Genomic DNA, 26,209 nt, shown 5'->3' on the forward strand with positions numbered 1-26,209 from the left:
ATGGCAAGTGTTGGACGGATGCGCACATATTCACACCAATAACTTGGTGACTTAACTTCACGTGATTTATGTAAACATTTTGTTTACAGTTTGATGTACTGCCCCCAGTGGCCACAAATCAATATTGTAGGTCTAAGTATTAAAAGTTTTTTCCCCCCCTCAACAAATAACAGTGCTTTTCTTTTATTTCTTTACATCACATTGTGAAAAATGTGTCCTCTCTCAGGGAGATCATTATACTGTATAGACATGTCTCTGTGGTATTTGTACACTCTCATCACTGCTCAGCCTTTCTCGCCCCCCCTATAGTGCATCTATTGTGACTCATCCGAGGCTGACACCACAAAATATGGCTGATAATATCTCCATCCGTTAGGATTTCCTCTCTGCATTCAGAGAAATGTGTATATGCTTGTGTGGCTTCAGCAATGACCAGTAAAATAGTCTGGTAATCCTCTGGTGGTGGTGCGGTTGACAAAGTGTACCACCAAGAATAGCCGACAGTTAATAAACCGCGGTTAAATCATTTCGGAATCCGAACAGCAAAACAAAAAAATGGTGTGTAGATTTGTAAAATGTACTTTCGCTTTCATTAGCTGTGTTATTAAATAAAGCTTGCACCATCCATCCTACTAAACACAGAGTGAGGATGAGATAAACTGACTGCCACGCATTAACCCTTCACTCACATACAAAGTTCTCTTTTCGTACGTGAGTGATAAGATGACCTAATGACAAAAATGTGAGTCATTTGTGAGTTGACACTGATGCCCCCAAATCATCAACATGTTCACTCCAGCGTTGTCCCATTTATTTTATTTTCTTGTTGATATATTCCAAGTTGCTCTCAGCATTTAATCTCCATTTACCCCCTCTCTACGCCCGCTCTACGCCTGACTGTCCCGGAAGATGGTTCCCTCTCTGTCAGACGCTTTCCGCAGTTTCTTTCATGTTTGTTCCTAATGAGTTTTTTTTTTTGCGTTTTTTATATTATAATATTGATGGTTTGTTGTCTTCATTTTCAATTCAAATTACTGGCATAGTGGAGACTTGGCGATGTGTTGAAGGGCTACTTAAACTTGATTTGATTGACGTGACTTGCTGCAAACTAAACTGGTGATTTATCATGATGTTGACCAGCTTCAACTTTGGTGACTGTATTGGTGACCACTTTATCCGTCCCATCCTGTCTTTCACTTTCGCTGTCGGTTTGCCCCGGGGGTGACAGGGGACGCAGGTCTCAGCTGAACATGGTGGTCAACAACAGGAAAAACAACAGTGTGTCGGGTCTGCTCTCCAAGGTGTTTTGGAAAGTCACCACACAATAGATGTTTCATCTTCGATACTGAGCTGTCCGGCCCCTCACTTTTCATCCAACTGTGTGCTTTACATTTTTATGATTGCAACAACTCGCTTACTTTCTGAGCTTTAAATCATACGATAACATCACATCCATTTTCTGGAACAATTATCTGTATCAGGGTCATGAGGGCAATCCAAGCTGGCATTGGGCGAGAGGCACTGACACCCTGGACAAATCACCAGTTTATCACAGGGCACACCTACACACTTAAGGGAAATTTAGAGTGACCAATTAACCTTTTAACTGCCTGATAAACCCACACAGACACGAGGACAACATGCCCATACTGCCCTCTCATATGATATATATATATAATATAGATATATATATATATATATATGAATATGAAACGCTCACATTTATATAAAAAAAAGGCTCAGTATTCAGTAAAGATCTGGGCACTGCAGTTTTGGCAGAGTTACTCAAACTGGAGGAAACGGTGCATTTGTTGGGTACTATTTTCATCCGTGGATTAATTTGGACCAATTTGGTGCCCAGGACAGTATTTGTGGGATTGAGTCAAGACAGCACTCATATTCATCATAATGAAGAACACGACGCCCTGTACAACAAGCACAGATGTGTTTCTGGTTTTTGGACACAGAAGGCTTCTTGTTTGGCCGCACAGACGACACTTGTCATTAGGATTACTGCCGTGCAAATTTTGATCTTCTTGGGTTTAGGGGGGATTTTGCAGAATTATCCTTTAAGGACACAATAAAACTGAAGAGTAATTACCTGTTGCATCACTTTATCTTTCATTAAGTTATACTAAATGTGCAACAGGAGAGAAAATTCAGTTTATGAATAGATGGTGTTTTACTGTAACAAATCATTGCTAGGATTATAATTTTAAAAACAAAACAGTACCACTAACTAATCACATCAAATAAATGCTGCGAGTCAGCTCGACATTAGAGTTGATTAGAGGTTAATTACATTTTTATTTATTTATTTTTTTTAATTCAGGCACATGCAGAGCAGTGATCCGCACTGAAAACCACAGAATAAGAGCTTCATCTGCGGTGGTAGTGGGTGGACAGCTGATATGGGTTTGCTCAACATGACCTGGTTTGACAGTAAAATGAGTAGAGTGGTAAAACGTGTAATCAATTTGCAAAGGGTAAAGATAATTAATCACAAATTCAAAAACCTCCAAACCAAACCACAGAAATAAAAAAATAATGAAGCCAAAATAACTATTATTTGTGCACTACAGCATTGTTGTGCGGTATTTTCACAACAGAAACAAGACTTTGTATTAAAACTGTGACCCAGTCTCTGAGATTCACCCCTGACTGTCACCAGTCTTACTGTCTTGGACAGAAAGAGAATGAGAGAGGCAGTCGTGACTGAAATTCAGCTCTGTCGAAATAGCCTGTGTGACACGTGGTTTGTTATGCAACGTTTGTCCAGACATCACATAACACTGTGCATGTACAATACTGCAGCTACAGCAAAGGAAGGTGCACAACCCCTGGAATGTTGTTTCTCCTTCCTCTCCATTTATTTTTATTCTCTCGCACTGACAATCATTTTGTCGTGTTGCAAGCACGTGAGAGACTTTACCTACTCGTTAAATTTCAAGAACATAAAGAGAGGAGTTCTTCAATTTGTGTGCGCGTGTTTGCTGTGCATTATGTTTCCACATCGAGTTGCAGCGTGAAAGTAAATCTGAGTGTGATGTCGGAGGAAGTGATGTACCGGCTGTACTTTAAAAGATCCGAATTACGGGCGTGTAAAAGCAGTCGCGCCACTCTTCATATTTTGCGCAACTGATGTCACTTTGATGCCAAAATAACATTATTGATGAGGGTTAATGGAACTATTTATCCGAGCAAGCGGAGAATATAAAACAGACGACTCTCGATCCGTGACTAACAAATGAGATGCACTGTATGATTTATTCCGGTCAGCTTTCGATCGATGCTAACAGAATCCTAAGTGCACATTACCAGCATGCACTTTCATCTCGCCACACTTTTTAAATGAAAGAGATGTCCGCTGAAGTGGCTTCAACAGCTCGATAAGACTTCAGATTTTGCAATAAAGCAAAGGAAAAGTCTGCATGTTTGGAGGTTTCGTGAGAATTCTGTCGAGAAAACAAATCAGCACATGTATCCATGCAAATATGTACATTCACATGTAGAATACACATGCATCTGAGAGTATAAGCTGTTGAGTTACCTGATAACTTCTCTCTATATTAGTCAATTCTCTTGTGTAAACGATCTCTTCATATTAATGGGAGTCTTTTCTTGCCTGAGTCACTTCCTGCCAGCTGCACTCTCTTCAGCAATTCATTTTATCCATTTGTGCTGAAGAAGTGTTGGCAGGAGACTGGAGACACAACAGTAGGGAGAGGCGACGTCTTCCGACAACACCCTTTGAAGTTGCCGGTGCCCTTTAAAATAATTATGAAAAGAGAGGAATGAAACACTGAAGAACATGCTGCCACATCACAAAGACAATGCGGGGTGAACCTGAGATGTTTTCAATGTTATTTCAATCAAATAAAATCTTTGTAGTTGCATTGGAATCATGCAGTCATGCTGTACTTTGTACTTCACTCTGAAAAGTCAGTCTGCAAGTAAATGACTAAAGAGCGCCCGCTGTGATAAAAACACTGCGAGGTTGTAGTTATTATCATAGATCACGGTCGGTATTTATGAGTATGTAGTCAGTAGCAGTGTTAATTTTGTCACCCATTTTTCAATTTAGTCTTAGTCTTGTGTCAAAGTTCATTCTTAGTCTTAGTCCCTTTGTCTTTACAAATTTTTTGTTCGTCATATTTTAGTCGACTAAAAGTCTCAAAATTTTAGTCTAGTTTTAGTCAAACGTGAACACAGGGTTTAGTCAAAACATTTTAGTCTTTTTCTATTTATTTCAGGAATATTTTTTTAGTTTATTAATTCCAGTTCACTTGTGCTCCACAGCTAACATATTGATTAAATGTCTTGACTGAACTGAATTGAATGAATTCATCTTCAATGCAACTTTGCGTCTTGTCTGTTGTTTCAATGCACACTTAATATGCACTTGATTTCATTTTTTTAATCTACTAATAGCAGGTACACCCTCTTATGACATGTTCTGTCATCTTCTACATGCAATTGTTAAATTTCAATATAAATAAATTGGTTTTATGCCAGTTGCATCTACTAAAATGTTAAAATTAAGATGAGTCCATCACTCTTAGTGTTTAGTACAGATGGGGAGGCTAGACTCATTCTTGACTGTTATGCCATATGCGCACGTTTTACGCCGTGTTTCTCCTGCGTGCTGTTTGTTTTCAAGCCACAGGTGCGAGAGCAGCAAGAGGATATCAAACATGTGGCCGTGACGTTGCTACAGTAAAAGAAGTGCTGGCACAAACACGTGACAGCAGGACTGGATGTTGCTTTTCTTTTCTTATATAGTCGACGAAAACAAGGAGGACGCACATTGGCACATTTTTCGTCAATGTTTCTAGAACATTGTATTGTCTCGTCATCGTCTCGTCTTCGTCAAGGGAAAAAGGCTCGTTGACGAACATATTTCGTCTCGTCTCGTCTGACGAAATGAACACCGGTCAGTAGTCGCCTCTTTGCATGCGTTCTACATCCTAGTTATTATTACTTGGTGAAGTGAGCAGTGCTGAAGAGTAGTGGTGTGCAATACTGCATATTTTGGTATCAATCCGATACCAAGTAAATACGGGCCAGTATCGCCGATACCGATACTTTTGGTGGATGCGTCACTGAATTTCTAAATTTCAATTAATTTTCATGACCTTAAGTGTTTTTTGTGATGTTTCCTTTTTTATTATTATTACTAAATAGTAAAACCCAGGACAGAATTAGGACAAAGTTTATAATGAAATAGAAAATGCTTTATTATCAATTTTTTTTTTCAGAAAATTCAGAATGTTGCGCCGTCACGTGACTCGTACTGACATAGGAGCAGCGAGTCCGGCGACCTGGCTGTTTCCTCTTTGCCGAAACCGCAGCATTACAAACAAGAACGGAACTTAAAGTAAGGAATCAATCTCACCAGATTAGTATCGATCCGATACCGACCTGGTATCGATACTGTCGATATTTGGATCGATCCGCCCATCACTACTGAACAGGTGGAATATGGCACCACTAGATGTATTGTGAATATTTAAGATGGCAACTCTCTGTTGTTTGTCACAATTCTGAGGAAGGGCCTGCCATACTACTTGCTGATACATAGCTATGTGATTATGCAAATTTATTTTTTATTGCACCTGCAGCCACGCCCAACAGTGATGTCACAGTGTACTGACACACCTTCACATTAGTTTAACCAGTAGTGGTCAGCAAAAACAAGATTTTCTGTGAGAGTTTTTGACAGCTGATTTTATGATTTTTCAAATAATCATCAACCGGCAGCAGTAATGGACTCAGGAAACAGAAATATATCAACAAAGGCTGTGAGGAAGAGGACAGCAAACAAGTGAGCATGCACGTAAACAATGAATGATGTTCTTTTGTGGAGAGAAATGCACTCAACATATTTTGTTTTGGTGATTGAATTGATATAAATCGATGTTCCTGTGACATGCATATCTTGTAAATCTAAAAGAAACGTGTGTTCCTGCGAGTCAACAGGCTGTGCAGTCTGTCTTTCACACTGCTTGTAATGGCCTCACTTACAGTTTTAGTAATCAGTACATTGCAACGTGCAATGTTTCTTTCCGATTATTATAATTACATCATGTTTAAGCTCATCATGTAAATGTAATCGGTGTAGTTTAAGTATAATAACACAGCATGGATTAAAATACTGTTACATAACTTAACCTTTAATCTAATTATGTTTTTAGTTTATCCAATTATTTGAGGCAGATAATTTGTCACCTCCGCAAAAAAGAGAATCAAGGGAAAAGAGTTTCTAAAAGTGGCCGAAAACATCCTATTTTGCTAAATTAATGTAAAGCAAACAAATAATAAGATCCTGAACGCTGCTTTAAGGAAGAATTAAGGGAAGCTAATTGAGAAAAGCAATTTATTTAGCCGATTTAAAGTTTCATAGTGAATTTAATTACCACTCAGTGTATAATTTCCTCAAGTTTTTCTTATTTCACACAACCGGGACCATAATTCTCAAAGTTAAACACAGCATCATAGATTTTTTTTCTATCCCTAACAAAGCTCATTATCCACTGCTTTCTCCTCTTCCTCTTTCCCCCCCCCTTCCTCTCTTCTCCTCCATCCTCTGGCTTACTTTACTTTTCCGCTCCACGGCTCATCTCGTTCACGGCAGCCAATTTAAAAGCAGCTTAATCCTGAGGAGAATACTGTTGTTGCATCCAGTCGAACTCCCGTGATTGATGTCTGGTAAGATTTAATGTAATGTGCAATGTTTGTGTGATTGACATCACACAGGTGTGCTCCTACAAATGCTGGTGGATGCAGAAAAGCACAGAGGGGGTTTACTTTGTGCTCGCGGCCTCCTTGAAGATTAGAGGACCACATGTCAAGGCTGCAAAACCTAGCAACTGTTTCCTGATTGCTCTTGAAATCAACATGTAAATCAGGGATTTCTGAGTTGTTCACTACTTTCTGGTATTTTTGTTTTGTTTGGTTTTTTATGGCAGCATTGTGACAGCCTTGATTGATCAAGGGGGAAGAATTGTGATACGATATATGAAAAAAAAGTTGAAGACAGCTGCTCTCCAAAAAAAAAATGGCATTAAGTTTGACATGTAGCCTAAGGGTTTCATTTTATAAGTTAACCTAGTAGGATTTGAACAACAAACCACATAACTTTCACTCAAATAAACCCCGCGTGACCAGAAAAGTAGCGATGTTTAGTCCTGTCATGTAGCTTTCAAAGACATACAGACGACGTTTAAAAAAGTAAAAGTCCAAATGAAATGTAAAACCAGATGCATGGATTGACATAACAAATAGGGAGACATCCTTATTTTACCATAATCTGATCTTTTTTCAGATACTTTATGTGGATTCCTATTATACCCTCACTACTACCTGTTTTATGGTCCTCTCAATGCATGTGTTTGCAGTGCGCTCGCCTCTGGCTAAAGTTCAGACTGTTGGAAAACCGACATTGCGCTTTTGCCGTGCGCCATTCATTGATCTCCGCAGTGAAAAACTGTTGTAACAACACGCAAGCCATTGAAAATAATGGGCCATTACACCACCAGCTAGTCCTCCATCTGTTTCTCATGTACAAAGAGCAGCAATCTTCCCAGGCGGCATAACTAAACTTCTCTGCGCTCAACCACATTAGTTTTAGTTCGTCCTTAGTTTTAGGATTTTGGGCATTCTGGCTCCCCACCCCATGTCAGTGGGATTTATTGTGGGACTCAAACATTGTACAGAAAACAGCAGTCAATAACCAAGGCTCTCCTCGATCCAGGCCTAACTTCAGAGATGTACCCTGGTTGAAGGCCCCTGCGACCTCACCGTACACTTGCGCAAGGTATTAGTGACAGGTTGACAATCATTGCAGTCAAACTATCCGTCATCTACCTCTCAGGGTCGAGTCCTTCGGGCTGACACTCCAATTTGTGCATCACTAAGTGGGTCAGCGTCTTTGCTGTGCATTGGGTGCATCCAATATTAAATACACATTTAACATTAACATAGTCAGGACGAGTTCTGGGTGTGTTTCCTCTAGACTCTCAGCTCTCACCCAGCTCGTGAATGCACAGGCAGTCAACAGGGTCAAACCTCTTATAGGGGCTCACCTTCAAGGGATGGTAGGTATGGACCTGTGGATGGGCCCTCGGTTCTTGACGGAGGATTACATGTGGTACAGCTGTAAATATTAATCACTGATAAATATTGATAAACCGAGATTATTAATTCATTTTTTCTGTCCGCTAAAGTGCAAGTGGTGTTTTCTGTGTGTATGGCAGCCATAGAAAAACCCTCAACCGATGCATAGCTGCTTACCTTATTTACCGTATTTAAAATGACAATGTATATAACTGCCGTGGCGGAGAAAATGCACCTCAAGCCTGCCTGCGTGAGGACACAACAGAGAGAGAGACTGCAGTAGAAACACGTGGCTGCGCTGATAACAACCCAAAGGTGCTGGTAGGGTTCACAGGGACTTCCACAATAGGCGCCTTGAGAGGCTTTTACTAGACTATCTGCACACAAAAGCTAAAACCTAGTTTTCTGAGCCTGTTTTTTGTCTGTATTGGCTCCATTCTGATGCTTTCTTCCTCTGTTCGTACTGCAAACGGCCCTTTCTCGTTTTCCCCTCAAAATTGCTTTTATAACTGAAAAATAAAATGTGGTTTAATAAATCGACAAGTCTATTTAAGTCATACGAAAAAAGAAGAAAAAAAAACATTGGCCATACTGCGTAATCGAAAATTCTACTTCTGTATTGAACTCTCCAACAGATGTCTTCTTTAGGTGGTTAGAAATTGAACATTTCAAGCAACAATATGCATTTTTCCACCGTGCCGTTCTTCTTATTCTTCCCTTCTATCCCCCAAAAGCTTGCGAGGCATCGGTACATTGTCACTCACCGTGATAAGTTGCCTTGAAACAGCATCTAGCCTGGGGCTGAGGTAACCAGCGTCTGTAAAGACCACAACAGATGTTAAAGAAAAGCAAGGAACACTCGGCGTAATCCATTTTTTATGCCAGTATTTTCTCACATTCTTGTTGAGGTTTTATCTGCATCGTTCACTCTTGCTGATAATCTTCTCGCTATTCAACATCAAACGTGTGTGCATTCATTGTAGCTTTATAGTAGAGTCGGAGCCTTTTAAGCATCGACTGCTTCAAAATGGATGTAGTTCATAAAAAGTAATGAGTGTTTCCCTTGAAAGTACATCCTCGACATTACATTTTTTTTTTTGTATGTCACCCTGCTGCACATACTGTTTTAATAAAGAAGTATAACCTGACATAATGGGAGCTCAGGGCAAAGTTTTGAGTCTTAGTCCATGATTTTAAAGTTGGCCTGACTTGGACAGAAACATTCTTGTCATGTATGCTCTGTACTTGCTGTATTATCAATGTAAATCCTGTTAAGTGAATGTGCATCCAGAGTCCCAAATGATGATTTAATCTTACAGTAAGTGTTCCTGGATGATGCTGTGAGTCCAAGTGTGAATGTTAAATTAAGTCTCAACGCTATCTTGAATCAGGCTCCATGCCAAGTATCTAGTGGCTGGACACTTTTTCTATGCACTCAACAAGAAAATGTGTATTTGGGCCGAGGCTGCGAATGTGTGCATGAATAATACACGGCATTTCTAATGACTTCTGTGGCTGAAGAGCTGTTTGTGCTGCAGTGGGCGGTCTTCTGTCAACCAGACTGACATGAGAATCATGCCGAATTCTCAACTGCACTATAAAAACTTTGCAATATTGTCTAACTGCAAGAACAAAAAAAACAAAAAAAATCTATGTAAGATGTATGAACATGCAGGAGAATACTGTAGCTACCTCAGGCCGTCTGGGTTGAAGTTAATCTTGCAAAGTAAAGATGAACTTTTCTTCAACCTTCAATAAGTAATTTCTTTCGGCCACTTGTGAGCAGCGCAGACAAGCTGTGAACACAACATTGACGTATCATCACCTCTGAAGTGGACCTGGCGAACTTAGAACTTGTTTACACATCCAGCAGTCATACAGCACAACATATGGAGTCATTTGGAGTCCAACGTTCACTCTATTTTGGAATTTTATTTTAGATCATCACCAACTCCTGAGTGAAATATCTGGCTCTTTAGCTGCTATATACTCTATGGTGTTCACTTACTGTCTACAGTAGCACTCTAAAACGTAGAGAGTTGTGAGAGTGAACCAAAAAAAACAAAACGAAATGAGCTGATCTCGATATGAAAGTACTTCTTTGCATATCCAGCAGTTGTTCAGAGCAACATATGGAGTCCAATATTCACTTCGGAGTGAACTATCTGTCGCTTTGGCTACTGAATACTCCATTATCTTCACCAACTAGTTGCTAACTGCGTCTGTTGATGTTTTAACTCTTATAGGGAGTGTGTGTGTATTTTGTCTTTTGCATATCTCGTGTACTTCCCTTATCTAGCATGTGTTTGCTGAAGCTGGCAGGGAAAGGTAATTAAAAATTGTTTAAGGACAAGAGAGACAGGTTAAGGGAAGTGTCATTTTGGACAAGAAACATAATGCTCATTACTAAGGGGAAAACCAAAAAAAGGAAATTGTTAGTGGGAAGATGTCCGAGACAGCCCATTTTGAGAAAGAATTGTATAAGAACCCCCTGACAGAGCTCCTCGAGGAGCCTTTTCTCTGTAACTCTCTTGTGTGTTGCACTGTTAAATGCTCCTTCTTGTACAAGAATATTAAATCCAACTTAAACTTTGATACTCTGGATCCAGTCCTCCTTATTCAAAGGTTCTTCTTAAAAAAATCTCGTAACAAAAAGCTTCCTGCCATGGCCTAAAAAAAACACATTCAGAGTGCAAATATGAGTCTTTTGTACCTATGTTTTTCATCTCTACCAACTGCAGAGTGAAATAACCAGCTCCATTATAAATTATTTTCACCTACTAATCATTGCATCTTTTTCAGTCTTTTGTTGCTGGGCAGGTAGTGTACAGTGAGCTTTCAGCAGTCTTTTTTTCCTGTAAACAGCTGAAAATGACGCTAAGAGAAGTTGTGAAGTTGAACCAAAAAAGTTGGAGATGTTAAGCAGTGAGCTCCTGCTGAAGCTCTGTAAACTGGGGTGATCATTCCCTGTACACATTGTCACATTGTTTTCTCATTTGATACATCGTAATTATAAAAGTATCGATTATGGCCTCTTTAAATAATCCGCCATCCACACATATAATCACCTCCCACGGCTTGTTAAAAGTACACAAATATTTATATTCTAAATACACGCCTACGGGAGCTTTCCAGTTCTTGAGGAATGACATCTAGACACACTGTGCACGAGAACAGCTTTGTCGTTCAGTTTAGTGAGTTTTTACTTCAGACCCGAGAAACCTTTGAAAACAGAAACATCAGATAAGACATAATGTCAGTATTCTAATGACATTTTGAAGACAACATTTGTAGCCGAGAATATTAACATCAGTGAGAGCGGTGGGGAATGCTGCAACATTAACATTCATATCGTTCAATATCTGGGATGACATTGATGAGCTTTCACAAAAAAAAAAAAAGAAGTGAGCTTTGTTTTGTAGTTGTTTGTGTTTCATTTCCTTATTATGCTTTTTTTTTTTGCTTGTCTCAAAGCAACTAAGACCGTGCTCTGCTGCTTTGAGACTCCCAGAAATCCCACCAGTTTTGTTTTTTTTAGACAACCGATCACAAAATCCTGCTTTTGTTCTTTTACTGGGTACGACTGCTGCTATCCAGCTACTACAACAGTCTCAAAACACAGCATCCAGTAGCAGAGGGAAATGTGGCACTCGTAAATTGGTGTGATAGAACAACACGGCATTCATCTGCTCTCTGTTTAGAGGAAAGTGTTTTTGCATGTGTTGGCAGATTCAATTATGATCGCTGCTTTTTTATAAATGGATGCCAGGAAGACTAATGTCTTGCGTTGATTTATTCCACGCGGTTAAGATGAAAACGGGATGAGCTCGGCATAAGACTCAGGTGCAGCGTTTGCCCATTTCTTCATCTCCCCCGCTGTAAATGAGTATGAGTGTATTGCCTCATTATAATTTACATGTGAATTTTTATGATTTCTTGAGGTGGGTTGTCAATTACGTTATCTGCTGCGTTTCTGAATTCCCGTGGAGGGATGAGTGCTTTCTAAAATGTCTAGAGTTCCCCGTGAAAAGTATTTAACAGCTGTGGTCCATCATATCTGCCATGTTCATAGGTTAATGGGAAATTTGAAGAAGCAGGTTTACATAAACTCAAATGAATGGACCAAAGGATCCCCATGACAGATTCAAACCCTGGACCCCCCTTGAGAGTGTTGGACGTATCCACATCCTTTAAAGTTCCAACAATATAAAATACTTTTTCATTTTTAAGTCCCAGCTTATTGCCCCATTGTGTTCATTTTACTCCAGATTTTACAGATTTTAAATCATTTAGACACCTGTTCTTGCACTATATAACTTTATGGGGCAGGTATGTTCACCCACGAGAAGTAGGTAATGCTTCACTGCACACACCACCAACTATTTAACTTATTTTGGAGAAAAATACTCTTTTTTCTCCCTGATGTCCTTCGGCTACTCTGCCTCTCTACTTTAGAGTTTCCTGGCGGACAGTAAGTTGCAGCAAACTATAGCTGCTGTTAGATTATGTTAGCTCAGTTCGTTAGCGGAGCTGCCCAGAGTATGAGAACTTCGATATCTCACGTTGTTACAGCGAGCAGCTCAAACCAGATGAAACTATTACTTCTCTAAACAGCCCCTACGGAGGTGTTGCATCTCCTTCTTACAGAGGTTGGAAGTGTTTCATTGCTGACCTTCCCCATTTTGTTGCCTCTGCAGTGGATGAAAAAGAAATCCAGCAATATGAGCATTAGTCTTTATGATGGCATCATTTTCATGAGAAACGTTACACCACGGTAGATACAGCTGGCTAACTGCATCACAGTTGATTAGGGCAAGAGCCAACAATAACATAAGTTTAGATAGCTGTTCCTTATCTTGTTATAGTCCTGGTATTAGTTTGATCATAGACTGTGTCCACAGACACAAAGGTAACAGGATGAAAATGTTCTTGCTTTGCTGGGCGGCAGTAGCTCAGTCCATAGGGACTTGACTTGGGAACCGGAGGGTGTCCGGTTCAAGTCCCACATGGACCAAAAAATATGGAAGGTGGACTGGTAGCTGGAGAGGTGCCAGTTCACCTCCTGGGCACTGCCGAGGTGCCCTTGAGCAAGGCACCGACCCCCCCAACTGCTCGCTGGGCACTGGTCTGGCTGGCTGCCCATCACTCCACCATCTCTCTCCATATTTGCATGTCTATGCCCTTGTACTGCATGTGTGTGTCCGGGTTAAAATGCATGTAAAAAAAAAAAAAAATAGAGTGAAAAAAGAATTTCCCCATCTTCTTCTTCTAAACTGTTCATCACGTATGGTTTTGTCGAAGAAGGTAGCTCATTTGCCATTTGTCATTCAAATACAATGATTAATTTTAGAAGGGTGCAAGGGCTGCACTGCTGCTTAGCCACACCCCTCATCAGCTGAACTGCTTCCACCTGCTGCTCTCACCTGCTCACAATCTCCAATCAAGCCAGTATATATGCAGCTTCAGCAGTCTCACTCTTTGCTGGATTGTCTTTGCTCCCATGCCTGACTCTCCAGCACTTGTTCCTGGACTGCTTACCTGCTATTGACCCAACTTGCCTCTGACCTTTGCTACACGTCTCTGCCCGGTAAATCCACCAGCCTTCCGTCCCTGACTCCGAGCATTGCCTGCCTGTGGCTGGGTGGCATTCAGCCTGTTCCTGCTCTGAGAGGAGACCCACCTTGCCCGTTCTACTTTCGCTTACTCTGTTTCAAGGTCCGGATCCTCACCCAGTCCTCATCTGAACCATAGTCCAGCCAGAGTTTCACCAGCAGTGAGTTTCCTCCATTTCCCCCTCATCATACGCGTTGAGCCTGTTGAACTTTTGGACTATTGTCTGTTCATGAGTTCCACATATCCATTACCTGCCATACTCACCTGGATCCACTTCTCTATCCCCATCTTCTGGTTTGCTGTATACCTGTGATAGTCTGCTGAATAAAGACTGTAAAAGGATACTTGGTTCATTCCATACCTGTTACAGTTTAATGTTCTATCTAAGACAGTGGTTAAATGGTTTTGATGCATCAATTAAACAATATTACATGAGAAGGTATGCTTTACTGTCATTATTGGCATGACAGTGATGTGGTCTCAGGTGTAATATTGCAAATATACACTTACCAACAAAATGAAACATTTTGAGAGAATTTACTCTCAAACATGTTTTGCTCATGTTATCTCGGTTTCTATTGCTATACATATGACTAATACCTGGGAATCAGTCACCGCAGTGGACTCCTCTATATAATGAAACACACTCAGCAAGTAGTCCGACCCTTAGTAACACTCTAGCAACATAAACAAGTTTTAGTTCTAGCCTACTTGTGGGATTTTCCAAACTTAATAAATACCACACATATAATCACAAAACCTTTTAAACTGAGTCTTGTTGTGACTAAAATATTTGCTGAAAAAAAATATTTTTCCATGAACAACATGTATTTTTAAGCAGGTAGGGCTGTCAGTGACTCACCGTACAGTTGATGGAGGATGTGATCCAAACATTAGATGTAACCATTTTCAAAGTTCACAGCATGTTTTGGCCTTTAGTCTTTTTAAAAACGACATTTTCTCTGTGGTCACTAAACTGTGTGATCTCTAATGTGATCAACACCCTTAATGCAGCACCTGCAATAAGGGTGTTGATCTAACAGCACTGTAAAATTAAAGAAAATTGATTTTAATTATCAAAACAGGAGGTCATAGTCTAAATAGACCCACTGTGGTTGATTTATTTTTCATGCATAAAAACATTTCCAAAGCACCCGCCTCTGATTTCACAGTGCGTATAACAATTTATATATTTTCATCAGCATTTACTGGATAATTTGCTATTGTTTATAAAAATCAGCCCACTCGTTTTTGCTCCAGATACGCCGGTTACAATGTCACCATGGAAGTCACGAGAAGGTGTGCCGTCATTGTAAATGAGTCTAGTTGACCAGATTTGATTGCTTGGATGGAACTAATTGTCGTATAATGTAAGATTTGTGATAACTTTAGATATCTGTAAATATTACAGATTAAGCACGATTTTAGCTCTGTGATGTTAAATTAGACAGAAGGGTAACAGCAAAGCTAACTTAAGTGGGTACGGTACGTACCTACAGTCCACTTGCAGTGAAAAATATTACATTATTACAAAAGGTCCCTGGGGTACCTGGCTAATGGTTTGTGTGCTAATTACACAATAATTGTTACACCTCCAGGTCAAAGTCGACAGAGGCAGCCGGAGACTCTGCAAGAGCCAACGGCAACTAGACATTAAAAGCAATCCCCTGGAGAAACCGACCTTTCAGAGGAAAATAAGAACATGACATGAGGAGGTAAGATTTTTTTTTTGTTTTGTCGTCATTCACTTGCTGTTGTTTGCTGCTTTTTGTTTTATTGAGTTGCTGCTGAGTTCATAAGACTTAGGAGCATTGTTTAGAAGTATTATAAGTTAAGGTGGTGTCTCCTGCTGCTGCTGTTGTCGTTGCCTGTAGCTGGTTTGAGAGCAAGTTGTCAGCTTGCACAGTTAATGCAAATCCAATTTCTGTTGCATAGCTGTGTTTATCTTGTGTCAGTCTGTGTGTATTTCTGACCGAGGCTGCATTAACGTTTTTTATTTTTATATATATATATATATATAAAAAATTTTCAGTTTGTCAGCTGCAGCAGAGTGTAAACTACAGAGGAGCCTGGGGCATCTTGACTCCTCTTAATAAGACATGAGCCCCCTGAAAACATAATTTGTGAATGGTTTTTTTATCGACAATATGCTAATGTGCGTTACTCTACTTCTCTGTATCTTCATCATCATGGATCATGTGTAAACTGAAGCTGTTACTGATGTATGATTCAAGCACGGGAGTGATTCATCGCTAATTTGCTTTAATGAACATAAATACTGTTCTTACAGACTTTACCATCAAAGTACAGCATCATAAACTTTACTCACTTAAACTCAATAGGTTAGGTAAGTTAGTTTTGATATGGGACATTATTATTTGTTTTAATTTTACAGAGAAATTATTATGTTCATCTGTATGTGACCGCTAAGTTTGTTTAATGGAACCCTTGTTGGCAACATGGAGTGCTTTAATTGTGATGTGTGTTTACAGGCTGCTCCATGTCTTATTTGTACAGATGAACTATAAGATATAGCATGCAAACATCACTCTGCAGAACATGCTGTGCCATGCTTTAGTCGATATCACACTGTGATATTTGGTTTTGATACCTGTGTGGCGGTTTGTTGTACACATTTACAGTCACAGAGCGTTTGATCGTTTGGTCTTTTCACACAAAAAAAAATCACAATTTTGAACAATATTTGAAAAGTCGAGGAGCTTTTTGTGTCACCACATGTGCCAGAATTGCATTTCTTAGTCGTGAATTTCAGCTACTAGATAACTCTCCAACTCAAACCTGTTGCTCTAAACCAAGAAGGACTTATTTCCATGTATCCAGATTGGTAGATTATGTGAGCTACATTAATAGTTTATTCCACACGTTGCATGGGTAGAAAAACACTTGTTGATGCCTCCTATTATCTGACTCTATTTACACATAATCAGTTTAAATTCACCCCTAGTGACATGTTCTCTTAATGACATTACCAGCAGAGGTACTGTAGCTGGGTGAGGTTACATGCTCTGAGAGTGTTTGCTTAAACGCAGACATCATCACATGTTGTTCCTCCTGGCTCCGCGTGCAGAACATTAACTGTGAACTGTGGAGAACAGCCAACTTTATTATCTGAGAGGGACTACTAACATCTCAGCATTATTATGCAATCCAACACTACCGTTAACTTATTATGATCAGTCTCTGTGTTTCACATTCGTAGCATCTGTTGCAATGCGATGAGTCGAGGTGCATCTAACAAAAGTATGTATGTCTAGGGTGAGCTTGGTTGATCCAGATTTTTGTATTCCTAATGTCTTACGACACAACTTTGCGAGTTTATTGCTCTGACGCAAACGTTTGCTTGCTGTTTAAACCTTTTTGCTATTTTTTTAATTATATAATTTTTATCTTCTTTAGACTGCAAATTAAATTGGTAATATAATCTCACCCGTAATTCTAAACAGGGACTGAGAGATTAATGGCTCAAGATTAGAAAACAAAACATTCAAAGGAAAATATATTTGAAGATAATCGCATTAAATATGTGGAAAAAAACATCAAAAAACATCCCTAGTTTATTCCTATCTTTCAAATAAAATGCACTTTCTATGCCTGACAATTATTTGATACCAGTTACCTGTCTACTAATAATGATGATGATGATGATGATGATGATGATCATAATACTGATAATAACAATGATCTGGTCTTAAATAGTAAAGGATAAGATGTGTACCTAATTATAGTTGAGAATAAAGAGAGGGTTAGGTCTAATCCATTAATCGGTGACCTCACATTGATACAATATCTTCAGTGTTTAAAGTCAGTTTTTCTGCTGGAATCAGGTTTTCCTAAATTCTCTATCCTTTGTTGGTCTTGTCCAAAAAGCTTTCCTACAAATCTTTTTTCTTTCCCTGACAGACCCTTTTGACAATATGTTTGTGTTTTCTGACCATTCACTCTAAATTACTGTTGCTAGGCACCCAGTTGGTTATGTTTGCAGGCGTATTATTATTTTTTTCCTGAGAAAGACTTGTTTTCCAGTCTGACAGCATGTGTCAAAAGCCTGCATATAACAGAGATCCACCCTGTAACTGAGAGTTTGGGATAGAGATGAGAAAAGTGTCGGGATGTGCGGCGACTGCGTCACGGTCGAAACTCAGACATCCTCGATACCATTTAAAGGCTGCAAAACATTCAACAGTCACTCTGAATGATCTTGTTTGAAACCATATGATTAAAAACTACCAACAGCCATCAGATAGATTTTAAAGTATTTATGTTTGTATGAAAAGTAAGATTTTGCCACAGCAACGTTTGTTTTCTGCAGAAAATGAAGTTGTGCAAGAGGAGCGACCTGCAAGTGTTGGTGCTTAGTTCTTTTCCCTTCCTGGTAGTTGTTACAAAATTGCATTTTCTGGCATCAAATTGGTTCTAAGTAATTTTATGGCAGACAAAATCTTGCTTCTTTCATTGAACAGTAAAATTACAGCATTCTCAAGTTAATGGAGAATCACTCTGTGCCTTTTACACTCCTCACAAATGATTACTGTATGCAAAAAAAAAAAGTGTTGCAAAGCAAAATGTCACCATATAGTGTAGCTGCTGGCTTTACCTGCTATTAATTTTGTCCCTTCTTATCTCCTGTTTTACTTTATATGTCTAATTTGCATGCAAGCAGTCGAGCAAACAAAACAAAAAAAAAAAGTGGAGGAGGAAAAAACAAAAAGGAGTGCTCACCTGCAATGTGCACTGTTTTATTTATGAAGGCTCTGCCAGGCACGATGGAGACAAATTACCTTTTAACAATGTGAAATAGAATTTTGTTTACAAGGCTACGCTTCCCCCTTGCTTTTTCAAATGAGATTTTTCACAGCTTCCTCATTTGTATCTCACAGCATTATCGTCTCAATCTTTCAAAACCAATCAGTCTCAAGAAAAGAACGGGGGAAAAAAAGAGAAGAATGAATCACTGCTGTTCATAAAACAAGCCATTAGGTATATTTATGAATGCACAGCGCATCAGCCACCAGCTTCAGACACCCGCCCCCCTCCTGCGCTCTCTCTCCATCAGTTCACTCAGTTCAGTGACATACCCTCCACAATTTTATTTAAAGCCCAGTGCAGTCTGTAGCATCTTTAGAGTGCCCTCTGTGAAAGGTTGGACTCGGGTGTGATTTTTGGGAAATGTTTACACAGTCTGAGCAGAGACGAAGGCAATAAGAGGACAGGAGTGGAAACACGCTCAGCTAAAACACGGGGCCGTATCACTGCATCACAGAGCTGCCGCCAACAACAGCCCGCTAAGCCTGGAATCCATTTCAGAGATTATCAGTGTTTGATACTGAGGTTAACCAAGCAGAGCATATAGTCTTTGTTTGCAAAATACAGCAAGGGATTCTGACAGGAAAAAGTCAACATCTGTTAAATCCTCTCTCTTAGCTCACTTTGCTACATTGCATTTGTGTACTCTGATTTATTTTATTTTTTTAATATTCTTTTGTTTAGTTGTTCTTTCTGTTGTGGGATTTTCTGCAGGATGTTTTTCTTTGCCTTTTGTCTCATCGCTTTATCTTGTTTGAAGAAAATACTTAAAAAAATATAATATGATATAAGGCATAAAGCCCCTAAACCAAAGTGTAGCGCTTGTGATTTTTTTTCATTATTAATTTAAGCATACGGTAAGAAAATGTGTGGAAATTTAAATTTCATTTAAGCAAAACAACACTATATCATAAACATATATAGGAAATTGATATCTACATATAATAAGAAACTTAAAAATCTCCAAAGAGGGCACCTTCCTTGCTATTGTGATGAAATTGACAGTGACGAATTGATTAAAAATTAGAAATGACAAATCGAGTTGTCATTCTCAATTTGCATGAATCGGTGTACACAAATTGATTTAAGTTTCTTCTAGACTCTGATTCTGCCGGTACTGAGCCCAGCAGATGTCTCTAACATGCATATTTTCTTATCTTAAGAATGCAAAAAGTAAAGACTTATGAGATGTCTGACCTTTTTTAAAGGTTGCGCCACTTCTCATTGATCACCTGGAGGGACAAGGACGGCTAGTAGAATTCAAGTCCTATTCCTGCATGGAAGTAAATATGGTACTCTCCTTTATATTGGTTGCATTTGGTCGGTAGGGGAAACGGGACAATAGAGATTTTGACAAAAGTATGAATTTCATGTGAAATCTTTCACTTAGCCAAAGCAAGAACCGTTCAGTTTACTGTACTGACATTAGATCTTAACACTAATGTTTTACCTTCTTTAGGTTAATCGACACAGACAGTTCTGACATCCACTTAAAATGTCATGTTAGAGAGCATCTCTCCTGTTCTAACCCTTCTAGGATAAAAAACAGTGACCGTATAAACAGCATAAACTTTTGAAGCCGAAAACATGCGCCACTGGCTGCCGACATGTTGGACGTACTTCCCTTAATGCCTCCCTTCTACTCTATATCGGCAAAGATGTGGATCATTGGCGGACCTGAGACGGGTCATCAAGTGGTCACACTGTTAATTATGAGCAACTTTAGGCCTTAATATCATCTGAACGGGTGAGTTAAAAAAAAATATTTGACCCCCCTCACAGTTGTCATGAATTGGGAAATTAGCTACAAAAGCGTTGTCTGAACCAGGCTGTCAACATGTTCAGTCTTGCTGTGAAGTTGGGCATTTTAATATGGCTACTTATGGAGATTTACTCACCTTTGCAGCCTGTCTCAAGTGGCCGCTCAAGGAATTAGAGTTTTTTTTATTTCCCAGCAAAGGAGGTCGCCGCTTTGAGTAGTTTATGTGACCAGTATCTCTAAAATGTCGAGTTCTGCATTCGCTACAGTGCTGTAGGTTAGGTTAGATACTCCGTTTACAGCCTGATACAGAGTTAGATGGTCGTGCATTGTGTTGTGTCCTGCTGAAGAGGCTGTTAAGTTCCTATTGTGAATGCCACAAAAACATCTTGAAAATCAACCTGAAGTATTCTCAGAACCTTGATAGGACCTTCTTATTGAGGGACCCAATGCACGGCATGTTGCACTGAGATAAATGGAATGGTGAATGCACTGTATTTGTATAGCGCCTTTCTAGTCTTCCGACTTTACAGTCGTACAGTACGTATCTCATTCACCCATGTTCATACACTGATAGCATTGGCTGCCAACTGCTCATCAGTTTGAGGAGCTAACCATTCATACACATTTACACACCAGTGGCACAGCAATTTGGAGTTCTTGCCCAAGGACGCTTCAACATGCAGACTGGAGGGGGATCGAACCGTTGATTTTCTAATTAGTGGACGACCCGCTCTACCTCCAAACCACAGCCACCCCTGAACGAGGCAGACCCTCCCCTGATAAATGGCACATACTTACAGATTCGGGAGCTTCAGGGACCCTGGTAGTCTGGGCCCTCCTGACAGCTGCGTTCTTTGTCTGATCAATAATCTTTTCTACGATTACAGTGGTTTCAACAACCAGCAATTTATTAAGTGAGCCTTGTAGTTCTTAATCTAAAATATTTATCGTCTTGCCTGCTCTGACAGGAGCTCATAATGTTTTGATATGTGAGCATGTATGACTAGAATGGCTAATGCAGTTCTGGTAATGCTTTTCTTTTCTTTCTTTTTTTTAAACCAATCAACCCTTTGGCTCTTTCAGAAACTCTTCTGTTATTAGAAATAAGGGAGCTCAACATTGCTATAAACTCAACACTGCTGTAAAAAAAAAAAAAAATGACAAAAGAAAATTGATATTTGCCGCTGCACAGCATCCTTGTCAAGAGGGCAGGTATAACTACACCATAGCTATCACCAGTCCAGGCTCCTGTTATTGCGGTGATCTTTGTAGGAGGAATGAGTGCTGTTCAGATTTTACAACCCGGAGATGGTGCAATGTGTTGTACATTTTTTATAGTCTAACAAAAAGCTTCTTGATGATAGGTGTCCAGTAAAAATGGGCCAACACACATTCCACTGCTCTCCCTCTTTCTCCCTCTCTCTCTCTAACTGTCAGCAAAGAGGAGATAACATGTAGTTTCTTAACAACCGAGGCGCTAATGTGCTCACTGTAGTGCTGCCAAACCTGCTGTGCTGGATAGAACATCAAGATGGAAGAGGTAGCCGTAAACAGGACCCCCACCTACCCCCTCTCCCTCCATCCCCACCCCGTGCAATAGAATAGTGCTGATGGACAAAATGAAAACCTGAAAACATGGCTTTCTTTTCAGCCTCGTTGGAGTCAGCAGGGACAAGAGGTGACGGAGGTAAATTGGGGTCATCAAGCAAAAAGAGAGAATATAGCACTTTGCCTCGTTACTCGCGCACGCAAGGGCTTCGAGTGATTGATACGTTGCCGGCCACGTGATCACTTCGAAATTCTCTCGCTTTCTTTCCCACCATCCCAGATTCAACTGATATCGGATCAATAACGACCCTGACAATATTAATGAAATCTGACTATAATGGAGCGGCAGATATATTTGTAGGCACCACCTGGAGCAGATGCATTAGAGCATTTGTTTATATGAATCTGTGCGGGTAAACTTGGCCACTCATTAAGCTAATAGAGTGCAACAGTTTAGTTTAGTGTGTGAATGGAAAGAGTCACTGCTGTCACATACTGTACAGGTGTGTCTCCCCGGATATGTAATTATGGTGTTTATGCACATGGCATGGATGGTTTGTGGCTTCGGCATAAGACTGAGCATAGTGTAGTCATTACATCACTGCTCCCACCAGCCTGCTCGACACCACACCTGCGGTAGTTCTGGGTATTAAATACAGCAACAACTAATGATGATTACGCTGGTTATTATCTCAGTTAATTGATTTGTATGTGCATTTTCAGAAATGAACATGGCTGCATTTAGAAAAACGGGTTGCTAGAAGACAGACTCCAACATTTTGACGCAACTTGGCAACCTTTTTTTTACAGTACCTTGCTAAAACAAATCCAACTTAAAATTCGGTCTCATGTATAGCGGAGTTCCCGTGATATTTTCCATGCGGGTCTTCTCCAGGGGGTAGGGGGTGGTTTTTTGTTTACCTGTTATGTTTATGTGTATTATAAATGCCCAATAAAAATACATGGGCTAGAAAAACGGGTTGCTATGTTCTACGGGCTTTGAATAAATTCCTCTGAATGAGCCAGTGATTTATTTATTTTTTCTGCATACACGAATGGCAAAAAAATGATTTAATTACGTGGTTCTTTTGTTTTGTAAAAGGATAAAAATCTTTCCGGGCTGTTTTATGATCCTGTTTTAGTGAGCACTATGCCAAAATCGCTTCACACCTCTGTTGAAGAGGGCTTTAAAAATAATACAGGACAGTCATAACAGACCGAAAAGTGACTTATTCAAACTCGGTGTTTTTAAAAGAAAAAGCAGCATCCTTGAAATTGAGAAGCTAGAGCCAGCAAATATAAAAAAAATAAAGAGTTTGTAATTTCAAAATCCTAAAACCTTTTTATACCGCATGAATTGCTCAACAATTTGGCAATTTGGTGTTTAATTATGTTGTTTACTACTTTCTTTTATCTGATCAGCCTTTATTTATGTGATTTTTGCCTGTTCTCGCCTGTTAATTGGGAGCTCATTTCTTGTAGAGCAGCTTGTGTTTGGCTGTTTTTGTCAAATAAAAGTTTTTTTCTTATTAAAAAAAACACCTGAAAGTAAGCTATCAAATAATTATACCTTTACTACTGAAGCCAGCAGGTTTGGCCTTGAAAAAGTTCTGGTCTTGACCTAGTTTGATGCTGTGTTGAACATACGTTTCTATTTGGGATATGAGGTTTTTCTGTAGTACAAAAAACTGTTATGAAGTACTGTATAAACTGAACTATTATCTGAAACTGACTTTGACCTGAGGTGAACTCACTCTGTGTCACTCTGTGGTTTGTATGGAAACACAGATGCCGAGTCTCTGAACGTTGACAACCAGGGATTATGGAAGGGTCCAACTCGGGTTGAATATGTATTCAGCGGAGCATGTTATGCACGGGTTTCCTGTTCGGGAGTAGTATAAGAAAAGCCTTTTAAATACTTTAATAATCTTTTGACAGCTCAGAGATTTCGCTGTGCTGGATTTTTGCCACTGTTGCTATGGAAATACTGTCTACTGCTTTGCTTTTTAAACTCACAGACATTGTTGGAGTTAAATTTTTTACTGCGGTTCAAATAATCCTCCGTTAAAGAGAGGGCATACGTGATGAATGGCTGCCTCTTTGTCATGTAATGCCATTTCCCCATCAAGGACATTTAAAGGATGGCTGACACGAAAGGAAGTGAAGCTTTTAAACATGTTAGTTGTGCAGCTGGTGGGGAGGGGTTACTGTCAGTCACTGTAATGTCCACTGTCACTGTATATGTAAAGATCATCTGCAGTTCCTCTGAATACATAGTTTGATAGTGTTGTTTTAGTCATTGCAGAACTATCTTATTATATACAGACATCTCGGTGCTCCTTTGCCCTCTGCTTTGTGCTGCAGTGTGGTCACACACAGAATGGAAACAAGAACCACCACCCCTCCTCAACATTGCCAGAGAGTGCACAGTGTTTCTAGTCTTAAACTTGCCTCCACCTAAAAAGTTTGAACATCTCCATTTTTCCTTTCCAGTAAGGTACTAACCACAGAAGCAGATTAATAGCAACATTAGAAATAAATTCTGTAAATATAATTCTCAAAGACTGCTGCCCACGGGGTGGGAAAACAAAGAATAAAACACTTAAATCTTTATATTTTTGCAATCCATAACATGCAATATTGATGTTGTCTGTCAGTGCAGTTCACTGTTGGGATGAGAAAGAACACTGTCTACTACCGTAGTAAGACTAAATCAAGATATTCGAGTCAATCTGTGCAGACTAAAGACTTGAATCTGAGTTATTTTTCAGAGCTGTAATTCTCTCCGCTCTGTTTAAACAAAATTATTATTATTTTGTTATATTCAGACTTTTATTATGCCCGAGAGCACTTTGTAAACTAGGTGAAACTTGCATTGCATGTTTTTTTTTCTTTTCTTTTTTGTTGCCAACAAAAACATCACAGTCGACGCTCAGCTGGATTAATTAGAGACCTGCCGGTTTGCGTGCACGTTGTACGACTCTTTGTTAGATAAAGTTAGTTAAATCAGCCAACTACTTCTCCATTGTTCAGGCGCATTGTTGGAGACAACGGGCTCAGTTTTGAGAATAGACGACACAAACACCGAAAGCTGTGTTCCACAAAAAAAAGCAGCACCGTGTTATCAAAACTCTTCTTCCAATCAGCAAAATCACACGGAAAATGAAGAATTCCAAATCTTCACGGCTAAACAAATCAGGCGATAGATTTTCAACTTTAATACTGTGCCTGAGCGCACATTTCCACCTTTCAAAACTGCCAATCGCTCCTTCGCTTTCCTTCAAAAAATCATACTCAGGGCAGTCGCCTTGCCCATGTGCTTCTCGGTGAGTGGTCAGCGTAATCAAACATCGCTGATGTTGAACGTTCTTGTCATCTCTTCACTCGTCAAAATCAAGGCCCCTCGGAATACTTGCAGCCAGTAAAAGAAGTGGTAACCGCGATATTATCACTGTTGTTGAAATGACGCATGGCGCTAATCTTTGCAGGGGGAAACTAATTGGGTGTGAGGAAAGTATTGTTCTCATCTAAACATAATGATTGCATAGTTTAAAACAGTTTAAAAATTAAAAAAATCATTCTCAAACCAAGAGGGAATAATTCTCCGAACGAATGCTGTATACCGTACAAACTCATACAGTACTTTATGCAACCAACAACCTTTTCTCCTTTTCCTCCCACAACGCGCTTTGAGCTTCACCGCTCTTTCACTGCTTCGACACAGCAATTAGGCCTCTCACCATCTCTCATAGTTCATTGTGTGGCTGATACACGGTCTAACCTCCTTTTTGATCAAAGTCCAATCATTCCTTTAATTAGCCCCATAGGTGCAAACTGATTGTAGATGAGGAGAGATTTGTTAAATGCGTAACCCCACCACCCCCCATCGCCACCCTCTACAACACACCACTTGCACTCGTACACACACCCACACAAACTTTTCATGTTGCTGCCTGTTTTGTTTTTTGTAGTTTTTTTTTTTTTGTTTCTCTTAAATTAGCGGTTGCATTGGATTCCTTTGCTGGAGAGCTCGCCTAACGATCGCAGTCATGCCCGCATTACCGCGAAGTGGATGTGACACTGAATTTGCTTTACCTGCATCTTCCACTGGCCGATGGTGCTATATCGATGATCGTATTAATCTCTGATCTGTGCCGGGGTTAGAGCTGATGTTATAATTTGTCATGGAATTAAAGGACGTAACGTGCATAAGATGATGTGCAAGTCAAAAATTCGAATATAGCTTTATGCGGCTCATGTACTTTTTGAAGCTCAAACTGTATTTCTAAATCAATAAGTTCAACGCAAATTGGTGGCATGGAAGCTTGAAATGTAATGTTAGCTCTG

General features: G+C 39.7%; 1 long non-coding RNA gene across 1 annotated transcript in view; it reads left to right on the plus strand.

Moving 5' to 3' along the window:
* The first annotated feature begins 13,409 nt into the window (after positions 1-13,409).
* Positions 13,410-26,209, plus strand: part of LOC113746718 (uncharacterized) — a 196,400-nt gene continuing 183,600 nt past the window's right edge. The window contains exons 1-2 of the long non-coding RNA XR_003463071.1: positions 13,410-13,888; positions 15,327-15,443. This is a non-coding gene — a long non-coding RNA (uncharacterized LOC113746718). The remainder of the gene's footprint in view (positions 13,889-15,326; positions 15,444-26,209) is intronic.

This window comes from Larimichthys crocea, chromosome X, assembly GCF_000972845.2.
Source record: "Larimichthys crocea isolate SSNF chromosome X, L_crocea_2.0, whole genome shotgun sequence".
Taxonomy (NCBI): domain Eukaryota; kingdom Metazoa; phylum Chordata; class Actinopteri; family Sciaenidae; genus Larimichthys; species Larimichthys crocea.